At 36.7% G+C, this 14,841-nt stretch overlaps 1 pseudogene across 1 annotated transcript; it reads left to right on the forward strand.

Moving 5' to 3' along the window:
- The first annotated feature begins 2,107 nt into the window (after nucleotides 1–2,107).
- On the forward strand, nucleotides 2,108–14,718 carry LOC143583394 (serine/threonine-protein kinase VPS15-like; annotated as a pseudogene). The gene is made up of 11 exons (XR_013144160.1): nucleotides 2,108–2,388; nucleotides 3,967–4,089; nucleotides 7,143–7,188; nucleotides 7,768–7,927; nucleotides 8,150–8,229; nucleotides 8,308–8,413; nucleotides 9,137–9,308; nucleotides 9,389–12,165; nucleotides 12,913–13,160; nucleotides 13,274–13,373; nucleotides 14,341–14,718. The product of XR_013144160.1 is annotated as a serine/threonine-protein kinase VPS15-like (transcript).
- The last annotated feature ends 123 nt before the right edge of the window (nucleotides 14,719–14,841 follow it).

Below are 14,841 nucleotides of genomic sequence, written 5' to 3' on the forward strand. Positions count from 1 at the left end.
GCCAACGGTTAATTTTTGTTTTTTTTACGAAAAACTGAATTTTCGGTTTCAGTTCACTTATCCATTTTTAGAAAACCAAAAATAACAAAACTGAACTAATATGTGTTTTTACTTAAATATTAATACAATTATACGTTTTTTTATTGTTTTTTGAAAATGAATAAGATGAAGAATGAATATTGAAACTAAACTTTTAGTGTTTTTTAATTAAGAACTTTGTTGGATTTTAAACTCTAGTACCCTTGCAAGTTTGTATTCGTTTGGTTCCACATAACAAATGCCTACTTTTTTTTTGTTTTATATCTAACATGCATTTTCATTTTTTTGGATTTTTTTTGCAACGTCTACACACACACAAAAAAACAATTATAACCGAAAAACCAAAAACTGATCATTTTATGTATTTGAAAAACCAACTTTTCAGTTTCGGTTTGGTTTCACCTACGAATCGAACCAAACTGAACTGAACCGTGCTCAGCCATATCACCCCTATACTCTATTTATTTCGATGTAATAAATAAAAATAAAATATCAATCGCCCTATGATAAAAATAAAAACAATTAGACAAACACATGATAAAAATAAAAACAATTAGACATCGTGTGTTTGTCGCTAAATACAAACTATAAGCTAACGACCACGCTAACTCCATTCTGTATACAACTCTCGTCGTCCCGTTGTCGTTACCGGAGTTTAATCCAAATCCGATTACTTTCTTCACACGCCACCAAATCTCCACTCAGATGCACAATAACAATAATAATAATAATAATAATAATAATATTATTATTATTATTATTATTATTATACCCAAATCTGAATTATCGTATATTATTATTATTATACTCAAATCTGAATTATCGTATCATCTTCGACATGTTATGACTGCCTTATACCACTCTAACAACTTTGTATGTGTATGGCACCATGTAACACACCCCTATTTTTATTTTTTTAATTCAATATATATGTAGTATTCGGATATTCTCTTACAAGCTTAAAATAATCATCTACATTTTATTTTTTCCCCTAATGTTTACACATAACTGAAAAAAACAACCGAGTAGCGATACCAAAAATAACCGAAAACCGAAAATTTGTATATTCAAAAAATCGATGACTTTGGTTTCGTTTTTGCCTAATAAGTAATAACTTAACCGAATTGAATTGTGCTCAGTCGTAGTTCTAATCTTACTTGAGACATGAAAAATATTTGCTTAAAAAATTATAATAAATCGTGTAAATAATAATAATAATATATCGTGTAAAATTCAAAATGGGTTGAGATTTCAAAACCCCTTACCAAAAAATTCAAAAAATATAATTAAAAAATTATAACTCGAAATATAAATAAAAAACTTAAAAAGTAAAAATACTAAAATGTTTCTTCCGCTTTTCTCGTTCAATAAAAAAAAAACCCCGAGAAATGTTAACCCGTTTTGACCCGTTTCAATCATTTTTCTTTTTTAGTTTAACCCATTCTGACCCATCATGTACATTTTGATACAACTCATTCAACCCAATAGGTCACAATGTCACCCCTAATAACACTCTCAACTTTCACTTTGTCTTCAATCACTCCCAGTTTGTTTTTATCACTCCCTCGTTAACCGAAGGCTAACGCCGTTTGTAAGCATAGTTCAATTCGGCCAACGACGTTAGCGTTCATTTAACGAGGGAGTGATAAAAACAAATTTGGTGAAAATTGGGAGTGCCGGTAGACAAAGTAAAAGCTGGGAGTGTTATCAACCAAAGTGCGAAAGTTCGGAGTATTAAAACTAATATCTCTAATAATAATAATAATAAATCGTGTTAAAAATAAAAAAAATAAAATAATATAATAATAATAATAATAATAAATGATGTAATTCGTCGCTAAAAACACATACTAAATTCATAGCTTCCATTCTGTATACAACTCTCGTCGTCCCGTCATCGTTCCCGGAGTTGAATCCAAATCCGATTACTTCCTTCACACGCCACCAATCCACAATAATCTCCACTCTCAGATGCACAATAATAATAATAATCTCCAATCCAATCAATTATTATTATTATTATACCACACTCTCAAACCCTAGAACTCCAATTAGGGCTCATACCATAACAATAACATGGGCAATAAGATCGCACGTACAACGCAAGCTTCTGCAACCGAGTACTACCTCCACGACCTCCCGTCGTCGTATAATTTGGTACTGAAGGAGGTTTTGGGACGAGCACGGTTTCTGAAATCGATTCAGTGTAAGCATGACGAAGGATTGGTGCTGGTGAAGGTGTATTTCAAGCGCGGTGACTCCGTTGATTTGAGAGAGTATGAGAGGAGGTTGGCGAGGATTCGCGAGATCTTTAGTCGGCTGGAGAACCCGCACGTCTGGCCGTTTCAGGTCTATTGTTATTAGGTGTTGTTGTTGTATGTGTTAGTTGTAGTTTATGATGTTAGTATGACGGTCGTTGGTAGAGGTAAGGTTTGCCTACGTCCTACCTTCCGTGTTGCTGTTATTATTAGTATGGAGTTGAAGGAACTTAGCTTAATATTAATTGAATGGTAATAAGTACATTTATGCTATTCCTACCAAAACAAAGGGGACATGTAAGGATTATATAGAATGTTTATAGCAATATAGCATCATAGTTTATAGCTGAAAAGTTTAAGAACTTTTATTAGAAGGACTTGTAGACTTGTAGTATCGTTTAGGTAAGCATTCAGACTTTATTGTAGAGGGTTCATAACTTCATATACCTGATATTTCTGTTGAGTCATAGGTTCACAAAAGATCAATGTTGAATGCTTATATAGTTGCCTTTCCTAGGCTGGATGATGCTTATTGTATGCTATAGGAGTTAAGTGTAATTTGAAAGGTTATGCTATTCCTACCAAAACAAAGGGAACATGTTTCATAGAATGCTTATAGCATCGAAAAGTTGCAGAATTTTTATTAGAATGGCTTCTAGACTTGTATTGTTTAGGTAACTATTCAAAATATATCTGTCAAATCATAGGGTCAAAAAAGATAGATGCAGAATGCTTATGTAATTGTGTTATTACCTTTTTAGGCTGGATGATGCTTATTGTATGGTAACTGTGAGTTCTTAAGTGGTGCCATTGCTTCTGTATTTGGTTAATGATTTTAGATTAGAATGGTATGATATAGATGGAACAAAAAGAATCTCACATTAAAAACAAAAGGCATGATAACTAGTTGCCTGAGTGCGTGATTTGTTTGTCTTGCTGGGAAAAAAAGAGGGTAAAAATATACGCCAAAAGGATAGTTTAGGATCTTAGATTATTTAGGTGAAATGTAGGCTTTGAAAGCTATGCGTAGTGCCGTAGTGTTGAGTGCAATATTGAAAAAAGCTGAAAATATAGAACATATAAAAGTCTGTTAAGGTACAAAGAGAATTAAGTTTTTGAATAAAGTAGACAACTTATCTTTATGCCAGGACAGGAGTGCCAAGCAGTAACACCATAAATAATCTTTTACATGGATAAAATCAGCAATTAGGGTGTTTATATAACAGAAATGGATATAAGGGCTAAATTTGATGACACGTGCAATGCAATCTTAGAGTAAGTCGTTCTCGTTGTCATTTTTCATACCTGCCTATTAGCAGCAGGCTCACTTAAACTCCCAATTTCCTTCTTTTAAGTACCCAAAAGTATGAATCATTTAACTTTCTAAATGATGGAACACATGAGCTTCAAATTCGTAGGTTGAACTGTGTAGAACTTTTATCCTAAATGAGTTAGGGTTGGCCAAGAATGAGTTTGAAGTAGTTCATTATAGCCTAAAAATGGTTTATTTTCTAAAAAAATATGTTGTTGATTGGCTGTATCTATTGTTTCTATATGCTGAACCAAGTGTCTACATATTTGTGTATGTATATAGGTGACACACAAAAGTGATTTCGTAACTTGTTTTGTCAGTAATTTATTCTTTTCTAAAGAATAAAATGTATTGCAGTTTTGGCTTGAGACTGATAAAGCTGCATACTTGTTGAGACAATACTTCTTCAATAACCTTCATGATCGACTGAGCACACGACCTTTTCTAAGCCTTGTTGAGAAGAAATGGTTGGCTTTTCAGGTTCACCCTTTATCCATTTATATCAATTAATAGTTTTATTATTATTATTATTATTATCACAATTCATGTAGTGGCAGTAGTCTCCGCCTACGCGCCTCATGTAGGCCTAGGGGATCAGGAAAAGAGAGAATTTTGGGATTGCCTAGACGCAGTGGTAGGGGGCATACCTAGGGGGGAGAGGATTTGCATAGGAGGTGATTTTAATGGACACATTGGTAAGGCTAACGATGGTTTTCAAGCCGTACATGGGGGTTTCGGTTTTGGTGATAGGAATGAGACCGGAACAGATCTTCTAGAGTTTGCGGTGGCACATGACCTAGGTATTATAAATTCTTATTTTAGGAAACAAGATTCTCATTTAATCACTTTTAGCAGTGGCGGACGCGACACGCAAATTGACTACCTTTTGATGAGGCAAGGAGACCGACGTTGGTGGAAGGACTGCAAAGTCATACCTGGGGAGGCAGTTGTGACTCAACATCGACTACTAGTGACAGATATAGCCTTCAGAAATAAGCTGACTGTTCGAGAGAAGAAAGGTACACCGAGAATTCGATGGGGAAATTTGAAGGACGAAAATCTCCTACTGTTTAAGGATAAACTCATACTGCATACGCGGGCTCGACTAAATGGGGACTCAACTCATATATGGGAAGCTATGGAGACAAAGATCATCCAAGTAGCAAAGGAGACTCTTGGGGTCACAACAGGAAAGACAAGTGGGCATAAGGAGTCTTGGTGGTGGAATGACGCAGTGCAAGACAAGATAAGGGACAAACAAGGATGTTTTAGGGAGCTAATGAGGTGCACGAATGAGGAGGAGCGAGTGGAATTGAGGGACAACTACAAAACGGCCAAGATAGAGGTGAAGAAGGTAGTGGCGGAAGCAAAGAAGGCGGCCTTTAAACGGATGTATGAAAGTCTAGAAACAAAAGAGGGGGAACATGCTATGTTTAAGATTGCCAAAGCCAGGGAGCGTAGAAGGCAAGATCTAGGACCGGTGAAGTTCATAAAGGATACAGATGGGCATGTACTGGTCAAGGAGCAGGACATCAAGCTAAGATGGCAAACCTACTTCCACAATCTTTTTAACAATGGGAGAGCTTACCAAGAAGAACATGACAACACAAACTTTCAACGACAACAATCGAATAACTGCTACTGCCGACGGATCACACGAGAAGAGGTGAAGGATGCACTTAGGAGGATGGGAAGGTCTAAGGCGGTTGGCCCAGACAACATACCCATCGATGTGTGGAAGTGTCTGGGGGAGGAAGGAGTCATGTGGTTAACTACTCTGTTCAATAGTATTCTCAAATCAGGTAAGATGCCAGACCAGTGGAGGAGCAGCGTTGTAGTTCCTATCTATAAGAACAAAGGAGACGTCCAATGTTGTGGTAACTACCGAGGAATCAAACTACTAAGTCATACTATGAAGCTATGGGAAAGAGTGATTGAGGTTAGACTTAGACGAGAAACTCAGGTTACGGCCAACCAATTTGGCTTCATGCCGGGGCGTTCCACCACAGAGGCAATACACCTTATAAGAAGATTAATGGAAAAGTATAGGGAGAAGAAGCGTGATCTACATATGGTGTTATTGACCTAGAAAAGGCCTACGACAGTGTGCCACGACAGGTGCTCTCGGAGTGCTTTGAGGGTAGAAGAGTGCCCAGGAAATACATAGAGATAATTATGGATATGTATACCAGGAGTGAAACAAGTGTCCGTGCGCCATTGGGGGATACTGATTTCTTTCCTGTAGAGGTAGGTCTTCACCAGGGGTCAGCGTTGAGCCCGTTTCTTTTTGCAGTAGTCTTGGATGAGTTGTCAAAGTCGATTCAGGGGATTCTCCCGTGGTGCATGATGTTCGCAGACGATATTGTGTTGCTGAGAAAAAACAAGATCTAAACATGAGGCTTGAGGAGTGGCGAACAACCTTAGAGACAAAAGGTTTAAAGATTAGCCGATCTAAGACGGAGTACCTCCACTGTGATTTTGGTGGGATAAACGACAATGAAGACGCACAGATCACAATTGAAGGACAGGTGGTCCCGCAGGTAACGAAGTTCAAGTATTTAGGATCATTTGTACAGAGCGATGGGGAATTAGACAGTGATGTGACCCACCGAGTTCAGGTAGGATGGTGTAGATGGAAAGCAGCCACAGGTATATTGTGCGACAAGAGTTTTCCGACTAAACTAAAGGGAAAATTCTATAGGGTGGCAGTTAGACCTGCAATGCTATATGGAACAGATTGTTGGGCCATCAAGAAGGCACAAGTGCGGAAGATGGAGGTAGCAGAAATGAGAATGCTACGTTGGATGTGTGGGCACACAAGGCTAGACCGAATAAGAAACGTTGTGTTTCGCGAGAGATTAGGGGTGGCGAACATAGCAGACAAGATAAGAGAGTGGAGATTGAGATGGTTTGGACATGTAAAGAGAAGACAGACGACGAATCCTGTTAGATCCGTAGAAAACATTACTATAGAGGGGAGGAGGGGTAGAGGACGACCGAAATTGACTTGGGATGAGAGGATTAGGCATGATTTGATAGACCTAAACCTCTCCGAGGACATGGTTGAGGATAGGAATTCGTGGAGAAGTAGAATTAAAGTTAAGGATTTTTAGAGAGAATTGAATATCTTAGGGCTTAGACTTAACTTATTTAGGTCACATACCATAATGGTATTTCCCTTACATATATTATTATTATTATAATTATTATTAGCTTTTATATAGCTGTTAAACTGTGATCTTATTATTAATATTATTATAATTAGTAGTAGTTTTTATATAACTGTTAAACTTTGATTTTCTTTATTTTGCTTCATAAACATGTACTTAGAGCCGAGGGTCTCTCTGGAAGCCGCCTCTTTATTCCTTTGGATAGAGGTACGGTGTGCTTACATCCCACCCTCCCCAGACCCTACTTATAGCTTTGCTGTCGGTGGGATTTTATTGGGCTTGATTGATTGATTGATATATTATCACAATTCACAAGATTACATGATTCTGTGTTTTGTTTTTTAAATGTTTCTTGTTGTGTAGTTGCTTTATGCAGTGAAACAGAGTCATGATAACGGCGTTTGTCATGGTTAGCTCATTGATATTATTCTTTTTTTTTTAAATATTTATATTCTAGAATAATGTACACATAAGCCTCATAAGTATTCAAAAGTATTTACTTAGGCCACCCAAATATCAAAACAACTTTATTGACCACCAGGTATCAATTTTGTTTTGTTTATGCGGATTCTGGCAAAAAACTCTTGCCTGATAATTGTAAAAATGATGAAATGGCTCTAAAGTCAAAACTTTTCTCATTTATAAGTTGTAAAATGACAAAGACTCATGGACAATCTATCTAGAGCTGATTCTTTTGAGTAGATTCAGGGGTAATTTTGTCATTTTCACAACTACAGATGTGATGGATGCTTTAAACTTCAGTGCATTTTGTCAATTTACAATCTTCTGCAAGTCTTTTTTTCCCTCAACCGACATAAACGAAACCAAATTCACATTTGGGTGGCCTTCAAATTGATTTATAATAGTTAGGCTGAAAACGTTTGAATACTTAGGTGGCCCACGTATATTGTATACATCTTCTTTTCATATTTTAGCTTTTATCTATCATTTATGTGGTCTTGGTAGTGTAATTTAATTATTTTTTCAGGTGATATTAAATGTGAGAACGTGCTGGTTACTTCTTGGAACTGGCTTTATCTGGCTGACTTTGCATCCTTTAAACCAACATACATTCCTCATGATGATCCCTCTGATTTCTCCTTTTTCTTTGATACTGGAGAAGAAGATGCTGCTATCTTGCACCAGAGGTGAGTTCACGTTTTTTAAATGTTTTTTCGTTTTAAACCGAGTTATTAATATTTTTTTACCTTAACTTTATAAATGTCATAGAGTACTTTTGTTGTATTTCATATGGCAGTTCTATATTTAAAATAGGGTAGTTAATAGTTATGGCTAACAGATATTTAAATTATGGTCAACTCTCTCACACACCTGAAGAGGATTTTCTGACCTTTTTGTTATTGTTTTAGAGATTTTATGAGCATGGAGGTGAGATTCAAGTTGCACAAGATGCACCTTTAAGGCCATCAATGGACATCTTTTCTGTCGGGTAAGCCCTCTGTTTTTTAGTTATAATTGCGTTTAGTTTGGTTTAACATTATCTTATTATCTGCTTTTGTTACTTTAGGTGTGTGATTGCAGAACTTTTTCTAGAAGGCCAACCCCTTTTTGAACTATCACAACTACTTGCATATCGAAGGGGCCAATTTGATCCCAGCCAACATTTGGAGAAGGTGCACTTTTGTTACGCCTGTAAACGAACCGTTCGTTTAACTTTAACTGAACAATTAAAGAGCGAGTTTTCTTGTTCGTGTTCGTTCATTTGTTAAGAAAATGAACGTGTCTGTGTTTGCTCGCTAACAGTATAAACGAATGGTTCACAAACATAACTGAACTTAGATGAACGAAAATCACTGAGCTAAAACGAATTAGAAGCAAATGTGAACAACATGCTGGGCTTAAAAGGTTAATAACACTAGACTCAAATGAGTATGGTAAGAAACGTAAACGAACCAACTTAAACAAGTGTAAACTAATGAACATAAACAAACATAAATAAATGAACGAACGTAAATGAACGTTCACAAACACAAATGAAAGAACAAGATGTGTTACATGTCCATTCGTTTAACTAGATGAACAAAAATTTTTGGTTATGTTTGTTCATTTATTAAATAAACGAATATAAACGAACTTCCCGGCAAACGGTTCTCTAAACGTTCTCGAACATAAACAATTAAACAGAAATGAATCACGAACATAAATGAACGAACGAGACATGTCTCATGTCCGTTCGTTTAACTACTTGAACATTTTTTTCATGTTCATTCGTTTATTAAATAAGCGAACATAAACAAACTACCCGCTGAACTTTCTGTACGTTTACAAGCCTAACTTTGTGATATACATCAGTTCATATATAGTTCCTTATTAATTATTATGAACATACGATGCAGATTCCAGATTCGGGAATCCGCAAAATGATTCTTCATATGACTCAACTAGATCCCGATTCCCGTTGTTCTGCTGAAAGCTACCTGCAAACGTATGCAGGTGCTGTTCTTTTACTTCTCACCATTCCTGCATAATTTATATTCAAATCTGAATCCCATCAATCCTGATTCTAGGGTAAGAAAGATCCAATTTAAAGTTTATTAAATTCATTAAATAACAAAAACATATTAAAATCTTTTAATCTTTTGATACAGGTGGCAATGCTCCAGCTTTCTTTCCCAGAAATACTAAAACAAATGTTAACCAACCGAACCGGGGATGAAACCGACATTAAACCAGATATAAAACTAAAGATGGAAGACGTTATTCTTTCAGAAAATTCCCCAAATCACAAACAAGGAAAGTTACTTCAAACAATCTCAAACGTGTTCAAAAGAAACCACCATCCGTTCTTAAGAGAAATCACAATGAGCGATTTAAACTCGTTAATGTCCGACTACGACAACCAGTCTGATACTTTCGGGATGCCATTTTTACCCCTACCACAAGACAACACTAGCTGTGAAGGAATGGTTTTAATCGCCTCATTACTCTGTTCGTGTATACGAAACGTTAAAACACCTCAGTTAAGAAGAAGTGCAGTCCTGTTATTAAAGTCGTGCTCGTTATACATCGATGACGAGGATCGGTTACAGCGTGTGCTTCCCTACGTGATTGCCATGCTTTCGGATTCATCAGCAATCGTTAGATCGGCTGCTTTGGAAACGCTTTGTGATATCTTGCCATTGGTTCGGGATTTCCCGCCAAGTGACGCGAAAATATTCCCCGAGTATATTCTCCCGATGCTTTCGATGCTTCCAGATGATCCAGAAGAAAGTGTGAGAATATGCTATGCGAGTAATATTTCTAAACTTGCGTTAACCGCTTACGGGTTTTTACTTCACTCGATAAGTTTAACAGAAGCTGGGGTTTTAAATGATTTAAGTGTAAATCAAAAGTCACAAAAAATAACCGGGAAAAACGATGCACAGATGGCGCAGTTAAGGAAATCGATAGCTGAAGTTATTCAAGAGCTTGTGATGGGACCGAAACAAACACAGAATATAAGACGAGCGTTGTTACAAGATGTCGGTAATCTTTGTTGGTTTTTTGGTCAAAGACAAAGTAATGACTTTTTATTACCGATCTTACCCGCGTTTCTTAACGATCAAGACGAGCTTTTGCGGTCGGTTTTCTACCGTCAGATAATTTACGTTTGTTTCTTTGTCGGTCAACGGAGTGTCGAGGAGTATCTTTTACCGTATCTTGAACAGGCGTTGGGTGACTCGACTGAGGGCGTAATCGTCAATTCGTTAGATTGTTTGTCGATTTTATGCACGAGAGGGTTTTTAAGGAAACGGGTGCTTCTTGAAATGATTGAACACGCGTTCCCTCTTTTATGTTATCCAAGTCAATGGGTTAGACGATCGGTGGTAACGTTTATTGCAGCGAGCAGTGAAACGTTAGGTGCTGTTGATTCATACGTTTTTCTCGTTCCGTTAATTCGTCCTTTTCTTCGTAGGCAACCGGCTTCTTTAGCTTCTGAAAAAGCTCTTTTTTCTTGTTTAAAACCGCCCGTTTCGAGACAGGTTTTTTACCAGATTTTAGAAAACAATAAAAGTTCAGATATGTTGGAAAGACAAAGGAAAATATGGTACAACTCATCATCATCGTCATCTTCAAAAGCTAAACAACCGGAAAACGATGACGCTTACACGAAAAGTGTTCGTGAGTTGGACCAAATCAAAATGTGGCCTGATCGGAAGCCTGTTACCGGCACGATTCACCAGTCGTTTACTCTCGGTGAGATTGGAAGCTTTGTGAGAACCGCTTCAGGTTCGGTTGATATTTTGGATCCTTTATTTTCAGACAAGTTAAAGTTTTCGGGTTTTATGTCGCCACAAATTAGCGGTGCGAGTAGTTTAATCGGTGATAAGTCGTCAGACGGTATACCGTTATACTATTTCAAATACGATAACCGAAAATCACCACCTGGAAACGCGCCTGCAGCGCCCGAATCCTTGTCATCAACAACCGATCCTCAACTTCATAGAGTAGTACACGAGCTGGAAGATCGTGAACCAGATCAAACCGTCCATGTCAGCAACAAGTTTCAAGAACTCCACGTCAGCAACAAGTTTCAAGAAACAGGATCTTTAAAAGGCGTCTCGGTTATGGTGGACGATAACTCTTCAAACTCAAACTCAAATCCTGATCCCGGGTGGCGTCCACGTGGCGTGTTAGTGGCACACTTACAAGAACACCGTTCAGCCGTCAACGACATTTCGCTTTCAACCGACCAAACGTTTTTCGTAACTGCGTCTGATGATTCCACCGTTAAGGTTTGGGACTCTAGGAAACTGGAAAAGGACATCTAGTTTAAATCAAAATTAACGTATTGTCTAGACGGAAGCCGTGCACTTTGCACCACGATGATCCACGGGTCGGCCCAGGTGGTTGTCGGGGCATCCGACGGTACAATCCACACGTTTTCAGTCGATTACGTTTCTCACGGGCTCGGAACCGTTGTGGAAAAATACTCGGGAATCACCGACATAAAAAAGAATAATATTAAAGAGGGTGCGATTCTCACGTTATTAAATTATAATTCAAGTGGTGGTGATGATGGTAAAATGTATCTTTACAGTACACAGAACTGTGGGATACATTTATGTGATACGCGAGAGAATGCAAATGTATGGAATAAGAAAGTGGTTCCTGAAGAAGGGTATGTGTGTGCACTTGTAGCGAGTCCGTGTGGGAATTGGTTTGTGTCGGGTTCTTCACGGGGGTTTTAACGTTATGGGATTTGAGATTTGGGATTCCGGTCAACTCTTGGCAGTATTCGGTTGCGTGTCCGATAGCAGATATGTGTCTTTTTGTTCCTAGTCAGAGTTCCTCGGTGTCTACGACAGTTAGACCACTGGTTTATGTTGCAGCGGGTTGTAATGAAGTTTCTTTGTGGAATGCAGAAAATGGGAGTTGTCACCAGGTACATTACTCATTTGGGCTTTACTGCATGGGTCGATTTTGGGCTAAAACCAAACCAAAAGCCAAAAATTCGGTTTTTGAGTTTTAAAAACCATTTGGTTTCGATTTTCTCGGTTTGGGTTTGTTTTGGTTTTTTAGGTTTTACCATTGGTTTATGTTGCAATTTGTATGAAACTATTTTTTAAATAATTACAAAAATGACATGTTTAACTGAACGTTATTTCTTAATATTTGGGTGTGTGTGTTTTTTAAAAATTGATGGTGTGATATTGGATAAGAATACTCAGTTGTACTGTTTTAAGTTGCATTAGTTGATCATTAAACGTTCAGTATTTGTAAAACTTGATTATTTTTTTCTGTGTTAATAGATAAAGTGAATAAAATAGGCGTTCTTGTTAGAGAAAAAAGTACTTTGTGTAATGGATAAACGTCTCACATGTTGGGTTAAATGGAAGGGCAATTAAGTAATTTTAGCTATGTTTAGATAATCGATTTTTTTATGAGTGGCAAAACTAGGGAGGTTAGGTCGGGTTGTGTAATGGTCTAAGCGGGTTTGGTTCGAACCTTGGCACCTTTAAATTCAGGTCAAATGGATTTGAATCAAAACGAGTTGGATCCAAAATTTCGTTCTTTAGTTTTTTTATCTATTTAATTCAGGCCTACTTGCTATAGTGCTACTTTCTTTTTCTTTGTTCTCCGCTCTCTTTATTTATTTTTCCTAACAAATTGCTATTTGTTTTGTATGCAGGTATTGAGGGTTGCAAACAGCGATAATGACACTGACACATCGGACCAACCTTTTGCTCTGGCCCGCCCATCCAACAAGACACATTCTAAAGTAGATTCTAGAAGAAATGTAAACTACAAGTACAGGGTCGATGAACTTAACGAACCCGCTCCACGGTCACCTGGAATCCGTTCACTGCTCCCATTACCTGGCGGTGATCTCTTAACTGGCGGCACCGACTTAAAAATCCGGCGATGGGATCATTCGAGGTTTCTACTCTTTCTCTTTTCAGTTTTTATTCATATTCTTTCTTGTCTCATCAAAATATTGTCATTACCATATTGCCACTGACCTTTGCTTTTTTTTTTTTAAATTAATGCAGCCCAGAACGAACTTATTGTGTTTGCGGCCCGTCAATTAAGGGTGTTGGGAATGATGAGTTTTATGAAACCAAATCCAGTTTTAAGGTGCAAATTATTCAGGTATGTTAGTATTAATATTAAAAAACTAAAGTAAAAAACAATATACAAAAAAAGTACTGTTCAAACAATCTCACTAAGACTTTTATATGAGTACCATATTAAATTTGTGATTTAGTTTATTTTTATGATTCTTTTATGATTTTTGTTAATAAGTTTATTAATATTTATTTTTGATTTTTTTACTCTTCCTCTCGTGACCAAAGACGTTGGTCATTAATGTTTTTTTAACTTTCAACGGTGGTGCAGTTGTAAGTAGGGCTGTGAACGAACGAAGCCTTGTTTATGTTCGTTCGTTAAGCATTTTTCGGACAAAAAAATGGTCCACGAACACAAACCGGACGAAGTTTCTTGTTTGTGTTGTTCATTAAGGAAATAATCTAGTTCATGTTCATTCTTTAATTTCATAAACGAACACAGATGAACATAAACGAATCCAAGCGAACATAAAAGGAAATAAATGAACAAATCAACATAAGCTAACATATTTAGTTTGATGGATAAAAATAAACAATCATAACTCAAGTGTTAGACAGAAGTCACATAATCAATCAAAATAAATGTGAATTTAAGTGCTAAGGCTTGTAGTATAAAAGTTAAGATATTAAACCAATAAAAATATAAATTTTTAAAAAAGTTAAAATGTTAGGATACTAAACTAAAATTTTAAAAAATATAAAATATAAAACCTTTAACACGTCACCGAATGTTTACGAACGCAATTGATATTGAATGAACTTTCTGTCGAACGGTTCATGAACAGTTCGCTGAACGTTCGGTTTGTTTACAACTCTAATTGTAACAAGTTCTCATGGTTTCTAAAAAAAAAATAAAAACGAGACTTGCCAATTGGAGATTGACAAGTGTCATCAAGCAACAATAAGCTAATAATAATCTAAAATTATAATTTCAAGATGACCAAATCTTTGTGTTTAAATAAGTCTTACATAAGCTTCACTTTTAATAACAGGAGTCAAAAAGACGAGTATTAGAAACAAGGCCAACTGGCAAAGCGGTTCTTGCAGCTGCAGCCACGGACACTGGTGGCTGTCACCGTGACTCTATCCTCTCTCTAGCTTCCGTAAAACTGAACCAGAGACTGTTGTTATCAAGCAGCAGAGATGGCACTGTGAAAGTCTGGAAGTAGACTGGTAATTATATTTATATGTACATATTTTGTATTAGTGCTGTCTAATACTGCATTACAAGTTTTTATACATATTATTTTACATGTGTTATTATTTTATTAGGTTTGTGATTAGCATCATGGTTATTATCAGCTTCTGTATTTATTATGGTTGATAATATTTTTGATCATTCACTTGTTTTACTTTTATAGCAAATTCTGTCTAATTTACACGTGTCTCGGGCCGAGTATGAGTTGGTTCGATTTCGTTGTTGGCTAAATCTGAATCTATAACGATACGGTTTTAAATGGTTTGGTTTATTTGGTTATCGGTTAAGATTGTTT

The sequence above is a fragment of the Bidens hawaiensis genome, unplaced genomic scaffold (assembly GCF_021521415.1).
Source record: "Bidens hawaiensis isolate Kalapana, Puna unplaced genomic scaffold, B.hawaiensis_p1.1 tig00032385_1, whole genome shotgun sequence".
Classification (NCBI taxonomy): domain Eukaryota; kingdom Viridiplantae; phylum Streptophyta; class Magnoliopsida; order Asterales; family Asteraceae; genus Bidens; species Bidens hawaiensis.